General features: G+C 47.6%; 1 pseudogene across 1 annotated transcript; it reads left to right on the forward strand.

Annotated features, from left to right (window-relative positions):
• The first annotated feature begins 4,663 nt into the window (after positions 1–4,663).
• On the forward strand, positions 4,664–7,233 carry LOC306779209 (cytochrome b-c1 complex subunit Rieske, mitochondrial-like; annotated as a pseudogene). The gene is made up of 3 exons: positions 4,664–4,740; positions 5,663–6,118; positions 7,079–7,233. The product of its transcript is annotated as a cytochrome b-c1 complex subunit Rieske, mitochondrial-like (transcript).
• Positions 7,234–8,587: the final 1,354 nt, after the last annotated feature.

Consider the following 8,587-nt stretch of genomic DNA (forward strand, 5'->3'; position numbering starts at 1 on the left):
GGAGATCCCTCCTGTCAGGGAAGAACTCTGACAAGCTTATAGCAAAATCAGAGGGAATGGTGGAAAGGCATAAAGAAGATCCTCTGGCCACGTGTGAGCCAGGGCATCTTGACCCAGAGGGCTGGTCCTCTCCGTCAGGGAGACCCAGTGGGGGCAGTGGGTCGACACGTCTGGATGCAGCCGCCACTCTCACGGTGGAGGCTTGTGACGGAACAGGAAAACCACAACCTGGTTCCGTTCTCCTGGTGGGTACATTGCCCACAGGCTGGTCAGGCGAGGGGCCTCCCAAGTCAGAAGGCCACGGTGATCCCCGTAGCAACTTCTGCAGATCTGGTGCCCCATTGATAGTTCATGGGAAATCACAGCAGAGGTGCTGTCCACCGGCCAAGCACATGCTTTCCCTTCAAACATGGAAGGAAGTGCTCGAGCGCTAGCTCTAGAACCTGGACCTGCAGTCTTTCAGCAGACAACTGCCCCCAGGCTGTCCTGTTCTGTCACACTGCACCCCACCTTGAGGCAGGTATCTGTTATGACAATCTCCTGGTGGAATGGAACACTGTCCGCCAGATATGCACTCCCTCCATGGGGATAGTGAATAGGCACTGTTTCGATAATATTATTGCCCTGTATCTGTGCCACTTGGCATCCAAGTGAAGGCTGTTCAGCCATCCGCAAACCCAAGGGAACGACAGTTGAGGCAGCTGTCAGTTTACCCAATAGTCGGAGAAAAGGATGTAGGGCAACCGTCTGCCCCCTCGGAAGAGGGAGAGGTTGTGGGGGTTGTTGGCCACATGCTGGGGCGACAGACAGGCCCTCATAGGGCCACACTAATGAAGGTTATGCTCTGAGAAGGGCTCAGGTAGCTCCTCTCCATGTTCACCTTGAGGCCCACCGGGCCACGTGAGAGAAGGCGAGCAGTGTCCTGTGGCGCCTGAAGCTGGGATGGCGCCTAGGTCAGCCAGTCGTCTAAGTACGGCAGTATGTTCACGCCCTGCAATTGCAGGGGGAAAGGACAGCAGTAACACACTGTGAACACCCATGGGGAGATGGGAGAGTCCGAATGGAAGCACCCAGGACTGAGAGTTATGGTGATGCACCATGGGAACATGGGAATAGGCGTCGATAGACGTGAACCACTCTCCCTTGGAAATCTACTGCTGGGAGAAAGAACCCCGACAGCCAGCCTGGAGACATCTCCTGGCACCCCTGCCGGGGGGACGGGGACGTAAGTAGGGTTGTATAGGTAGCGGTCCGGCCTCTCAGCAGGACGCCGAGGCCTGTTGCGGCTACTAGGGTAAGCTGGAGGCTGAGAAAACGGCCTTGTGGGGCCAAAGTGGGACCCCTAAGTCTGGGGGTGCAGGCATGTCCCTGCAAATACCAGAGAACTGCTGCCTGGTCTGGCTAGCTCTAACAGTCCGCTGAAGCGCCTGTATAGCAGCTGACTCGAACAGCTCACCAGGTTCCACTGGGACAGTACGGAGGGTCCTCCTACATGTCTCAGATAGGGGTGACTGCGCCAGCCAAACCTGGCGGCGAGTCTGAACCAGGGTGGACATCATACATCAACGTTCCCTCGACATGAGCGTCGAAGTAGCGTCGAAGTAGCCCGCTGCAGAGAATCTGCGAGGGAAAGCATGAGGTGGGAGAGGGAGTTGTCGATACGGTGCACAGCGCTGCTGTGTCATAAGCCCTGGATAGCAGGTCATCTTTGACCCGACATTGGGTCGAGGGCACCTGGCATTGGGCCTCAGAGTCTCCTCAGGGGAAACTGATGGACGCAATAGTCGTCTAACTGGCTGGCATACGTGCAAGGCCAGATTTGCCACCTCCTGCATGGTCCGATGTAAGGCGGGAGAGAGCCCTGGTGTCTCCACCATGCACGCAACTCCCTCAGATATTCCTCGGAGGGAGGAACAGAAAAGGTGGTGAGGGCGGGAAGGCGCCTGAAGAAGGCACTCACAGGTGGATGTTCCCGCTGCTGTGTATGCCAGGCGTGCAAGCGCCATACAAATGACCAGGGTAGGTTGGGCTGGATTCAGCTGCCCTGACAGGGGGAGGTAGACCTCACGCATCAGGTGTTCCACTTCGGCCAGCCTAGCAGACCTTACTGCTCAAGGCGTGATGCCGCAGGTCCTGCCTGGGTTCTCAGAGAGGCCCTGCCTCAGAAGCTCGTGGCTAGGGCAAGAGGTCAGGGCCGTCCTCAGGCTGAAGAGGAGCTATACAGGTCCTACAGCCAGGAGAGTTTAACATGGCCGCGATTCTGGTGGAACCCTTGTCCCACTAGTTGATGCGGAATTCCAAATCAGTCTGAGCAGGAGCGCTCTGCTGAATGTTGAGAGAACAGGCAGGGGGCAGTCAGTGGAGAGTGATCCTTTGGACACTCTTCACTTGGCCAGCCGCTGCGGATATTGGTGACCCACCAGTTAGCCTGAGCGAGAGCACTCTGCCACTCTGGAAACAGGTCAGGCAAAGTCCCTATAGTGAGAGGGGAGCGAGGACACTCTCTTCACTAAGCTAGTTGCTGCAAATATTGGTGTCCCCCAAGTTAGCTTGAGCGAGAGCATTCTGCTACTGTAAAAAACAGACAAAAAAGAACACAGTCCGTACAGTGAGAGGGGAGCGAGGACACTCTTCACTAAGATAGTTGCTGCAGATATTGGTGTCCCCCCAGTTAGCTCGAGCAAGAGCACTCTGCTACTGTGAAAAACGGACAAAAAAAGAATAGTCCGTACAGTGAGAGGGGAGTGAGGACACTCTCTTCAATAAGATAGTTGCTGCAGATATTGGTGTCCCACCAGTTAGCTTGAGCGAGAGCACTCTGCCACTGTAAAAAACGGACAAAAAAGAACACAGTCCTTACAGTGAGAGGGGAGCGAGGACACTCTCTTCACTAAGAAGCTGCTGCAGATATTGGTGTCCCACCAGTTAGCTTGAGCGAGAGCACTCTGCCACTGTGGAAACAGGTCAGGAAAACAGTCCTCATAGTGTGAGGGGAGCGAGGACACTCTCGTCACTAGGATAGTTGCTGCAGATATTGGTGCCCCACCAGTTAGCTTGAGCGAGAGCACTCTGCTACTGTGAAAACGGACAAAAAAGAACACAGTCCTTACAGTGAGAGGGGAGCGAGGACACTCTCTTCACTTGGACAGTTGCTGTAACTCCTGGTGTGCTACCAGCTAGCCTGAGCGAGGGCACTCTGCTAACTGATATCCGCTACTGATATGGCCATAATGTTTACAACAATCAATGGACACAATCAGAGTATTAGCTTAGTCTAGTTAGCCGGAGCGAAACGCTCTGCCAACTGATATGGCGTAATGTTTACAGCAATCAATAGACACAATCCAGCATTAACTTAGTCTCGACAGCCGTAATGCGTAAAACCATCAATGGGCACAACCTCAATGTTGATTTAGTATACTAGCATTCACCCGAGTTAGCCTGAGCGAGCACACTCTGCTAACTGTGATAGTTGTAATGCTACAAAGTTGATGGCCACAGCCCCAGTACCAGCTTTGTTTAGCTAGTTTCTCACTGAGTTAACCTGAGCGGGGACGCTCTGTTAACTGTGACAGCCAGTATCAGCTCTGTTTAGCTAGCTTCCCACTGAGTTAACCTGAGCGGGGACGCTCTGTTAACTGTGATGGCCGTAAGGTTTACAAAGTTGATGGACGCAGTCCCAGCTAGCATCTCACAAAGTTAGCCTGAGTGAAGACACTGCTAACTGCGAATTACATCAGATGTAAAGATTAAATCTCAATGGACACAACGCCAATGCCGATCTAGTGTCTCACCAAGTTTGCCTGAGCAGGAACACTCTGCGAACTGTGATAGCCGTAACACTGTGAAGGGCGGGCCGACAGCGTAATTCTACGCTCTCGTTAGCGCGCCACTGGATTAACTAGAGCGGAAGCGCTCTGCCAACCATGGAACAAACAACTGTTATAGAAAACAATGCTAATCGATCTTACCGATTGCTGTCATCACGACTTAGCTGGCCCTTATCAGACTGGTGACGACTGATGATAGGGGCGTCCACCAGTCCGGGGCTCGATGTCCGAACGGCGAACACACCGTTCCCTCCGAAGAGGGACAGCTCGTCGCAGCCTTTGGAGGGCGAGAGAACCGCAACTCCGACCGGTGGTCACAAGGCTACAGCGACGAGCTCTAATATGTCTTGATCGTAGACACATCCTTGTTTATGCTACCATGGTAGCTAACCTGTGTCGCGAGAAGATGAAAAAGGACTGAGCTCAGGATGACACCGGAATTTATAGACGACGGGGGTCATCCGAGGTCACACGTGACTTTGTTGATATAAATATTCGACCTGCGCATGCGCGAGACGGAAGATATCCAGTGTGAAGCACTGCCTCCGGCGGTCAGTAAGGATGAAATAGAAACACACAATTATACATCACATTTTTTGTCGTTTTCATGGTAACGTGCTATGTTGCAGCAAAGTGCTGTCCCGTTCCTATTTACACCATCTCAAGCCCTCACAGTCTCTCACACTCACCCACTTACCAGGTGACGTCAGTAAGTCCTTGAGGGTTCAGGGTTTGAGGGTTTAGGGGGGACATTAGGATTTGGCCTTGGATTTGGCCGCAAGGTCGGGTCGGGTCCACTGTTTGGGCGAGGAAGTCCCTTATTCTGGGCAAAGATGATGTCCATGTCCGCTCGTGCCGGGGCTCTTTCCCCTTACTTGCAAGCAACAAAACAGACAGTTAAAAGCCTGCGGTCCTCCTTCTGCTGGTGATGCTTCTCTATTTTATTGCCGTTCATGTCTCCAGACTAACGCTATACTAATAACTTGCTCTGACCAGCTGTAAATAGCTGTGTTGTAACTGACATCTGTAACCTGACAGAAGGTCAACTATGGTTAAAAAGTCTTAAGTATATAAATATAGACTAAGGAGATTTAACAGCTCAGAAACACGAACATTACTTTACACCAGTTACATCAATGACATCGATCTTGACATGTGACCCTGTACTGTACTTATGTTGAGCTTTCACACGACAATACAGGTGAGAGGTCTTCTTGTGTTACATAATACGTGTATTACTGGTTATTGTGCAGAAGAAAAAAAACTCATCTACAGATAGTTGTTATGATTCAGTTCGGGTTTTATTGCCTCCAATTTAACATTTTTTTCTATTAGTCGGTTAACTGACTGATAGAAACATTGTCACGTGATCGATAGAAAGAAAAGAAAAATGTCACTGTTCCAGCTCATTAGATGTGAATATGTGCTGGTTTTCAGTGATGGCAACCTGAATATCTCCAGGTTGGACTGAAATAAGCAATTGTTAGTATCAGCTATACTGACAGTATCATGATTTGTAGATCTAGACCTGATCAGATCTGATGTGCTGTATTGTACTTGGGGGAAGCAATCACGATTGATGAGACAATTAAAAAAAAAAAAAAAAGGTCACTCTGGTTTCATATCTATAACGACTAATGCTTAGGGATACAATGTATTAATCCGTGTACATTTAATCCCAAATGTTTCTTTATAAATGTCCTTATCATTCAAATCATGATCAATTCATCTAGTCATTATTATATCTACTAATTGAGCCTTAAGTAGGAGGACACTGTGACAGAGAAGCATTACTATAAATGTTGTTTTGTAAGATACCAAATATTTTACAGTTTGCCCATTAACTGCTCGTGCCTTTTAAAAACTATATCTTGTGTTTCTTCTCCAGCTCCTGGGGGGATCCGCCTTGCCCACACAGATATCAAGATTCCTGACTTTACAGACTACCGTCGCCCCGAGGTTACGAACTCCAACAAGTCGAGCAGCGAGGCGAGAAGGTCCTTCTCTTACCTCGTCACTGGAGCGACCGCTGTGGTTGGTGTGTATGCCGCCAAGACGGTGGTCACCCAGTTTGTCTCCTCAATGAGCGCATCAGCAGATGTCCTGGCCTTATCGCAGATTGAGATCAAGCTCGCTGACATCCCTGAAGGCAAAAACATGACCTTCAAGTGGAGAGGAAAGCCCGTTTGTCCGTCACCGCACAGAGAAGGAAATCGCAACAGAGGAGGGTGTAATGATAAAAAATGTTTTAACCTCCTCATCACGCCTCACGCAAACACCTGCATCAAGTGTCAGCCAACCGGCACCACCGAAAGAACCAACGGTGCCATCGCAGGAGGACAAGCAGTGATTCGCGGACGGGATCACAACGGGCAGTGGCCGACAGACACGTCGTGATCTGTGCTAACTGTCTACAACTCATCTTCCAGGCCTTGAGGGAAACGAAGAGGAGAACAACCCTCTTCTTGCCAACATCTCAACGTGTTGCTCATATATCAGAGACTTTGTCTCACAAAAACAGATTTTTGCAATATCAATTGTGTATTTGACTCATGTTTTTCGGTTTGATTTGTCTTATGTTTCTTTCATGATCTAGCTAGGAACAGACCTCTCAAGACAGAGGCAGAATAATCCTCTGGGGTCTGTTGAGACAAAGGCAGTCTACCCTTTGCTCTCGAGTTCGTCTTTTTACATTTTTACTATGTTTAATTGTGGTTATGTTGCAACCAAAAGAGTGGATTGTAATGATAAAAAATGTTTTAACCTCCTCATCATATTTTCTGTGAGATATGTTGCTGTTAGAAAGTTCATTTGTCTGGATGTCTGAACACATTGACCTATTTGGTCTAGTACAAAGGTCACTTTTCTATCGCAAATCAGCCCTGCGTAGGTATTGGCGCTCTCTACAACGTTTGTTGTCATTCTTGTTCAGGATGGGCAGCTGCAGTGTTCTTTCTGCAATCAACTGCTTCTTGTTAGACTAAACATTTCTGCCTTAGTCTCCTGTCTGTTATCTGTCTCCTCTGTACCGGCCTGCCGGCCGGTATAAATACCTTGTTTTTATTCTGCGTCTCTAGAGCATATTCACAGTTCACTGCAATACGTGGTTGTGTTTTGTGTTCTCTGTTTGCAAACATTAAATTGACTTTTTGAAACTTTGATCATTCATCAAGACTCTGTTTTATGTTAAACACTTTGGAAAAAAACAATTTCACTCCTGAACTTTTGAAGGAAATATTCCACAACAGTGCCCATCGCCAACGCCGGATACTTCGGAGGCTACTACTGTCCGTGCCATGGCTCCCACTACGATGCTTCAGGAAGGATAAGAAAGGGACCTGCTCCTCTAAACCTGGAGGTTCCCTTCTATGAGTTCACTGAGGACGTAGTCATAGTGGGATAAATACTGGAGCGCTGTCTCCATTCCTCCCTGTAATATGTATTTTTTAGATGGCTCCATGTGAGTGACATAAAACGTGTGCATTTACTGTTAAAGACATATTTCCAACTCTATGATTGAGCTATTGTCTTTTCCCTTGGAAAAGAGTGAATTGTTTTTCTTTGATTGATCTGCATCATTTAGCTTGATGTCTTTTGATTCACTGACATTTTATTTATGGTTTTAATCTCTATGGATTTCTTTCATTCCGCACTATTTTTAGTATTTTCCAAACAGCATTATGTGACACAAAAAGTTAAAGAGTGCTACACAGAATATGGAAGCAAAGGAATGAGGGCCGGGTGTGATCAGGTCCAACCCCTTTGCTGCCGCACCAATCCTGATATATTGTGTTGGAGCTGTGTGATAAAGTCAAAGGTGGGGCCTGTTTCATGGTGACCTAAAGTTGAGCTGGTAAAAGTGCTCATACACATGAACAACAAGATGCCTGGGGAGCACAATGATGAGGATAAGATGATGGTACGATCAAGAAAAGCCACCGGCAATCTAAAAAAGTATCGACAAGTTGTGAACACATTCAGGAATGTGTCGGCCTGTTAATCAACTGGAAGGAACTATAGATCGAGATCAGGATGTTGTTGGTTTGTGACTCCAAAGAATGTGTAGACTGCTTTTTCTAAGGACCTTTTTATGAGTTTGTGTCAGACAAGATGACAATTGTATACCAGTAATGGCAGCAGCAAAGAGTGCAAACTGCCAAGTAAGATAAAGAACTATTGCGTCACACTCCAGTCACTGATGGATTTAATCCTGATGAACAAAGTGTGCTATGTACAACTATGAACCTGTGAAATACACAAACCTTTTTCTTTTTATTGATGAAATCATTTAAATACAATATACTGTGCACAGATGCAGGTAAAACCATCGTCTTAAACTTACATTACCATCAAATCAATCATCAATATAATCATCAAAACTATTTCAAACTGTACAGTTGGCGCTCATTCAGTGCATAACTTTTTGTATTGAAACATTGAAATCAGTGGAGTTGAACCGCGGTTAATCATGTGTAACTTCAGAGGTGACTCGTGCTGAAAGCTTTTACCACAAACGGAAACTTCACTGCAACCAGAACAGCTAAAGGGGATCGTTTCCTGTGTGGGTTCTCATGTGTGCCTTTAGCTCTCTGTTGCGCACAAATCTATGACAGCAAACTGATCAGCTGAAAGGTTTTTCTCCTCTGTGGGTTCTCATGTGTCTCTGTAAATGTGAACGACAGTTAAAAGATTTCTGACAGACTGAGCAGCTGAAAGGTTTTTCTCCTGTGTGGGTTCTCATGTGTGTCTGTAAAGTT

The sequence above is a fragment of the Melanostigma gelatinosum genome, assembly GCF_949748355.1.
Source record: "Melanostigma gelatinosum genome assembly, chromosome: 1".
NCBI lineage: Eukaryota > Metazoa > Chordata > Actinopteri > Perciformes > Zoarcidae > Melanostigma > Melanostigma gelatinosum.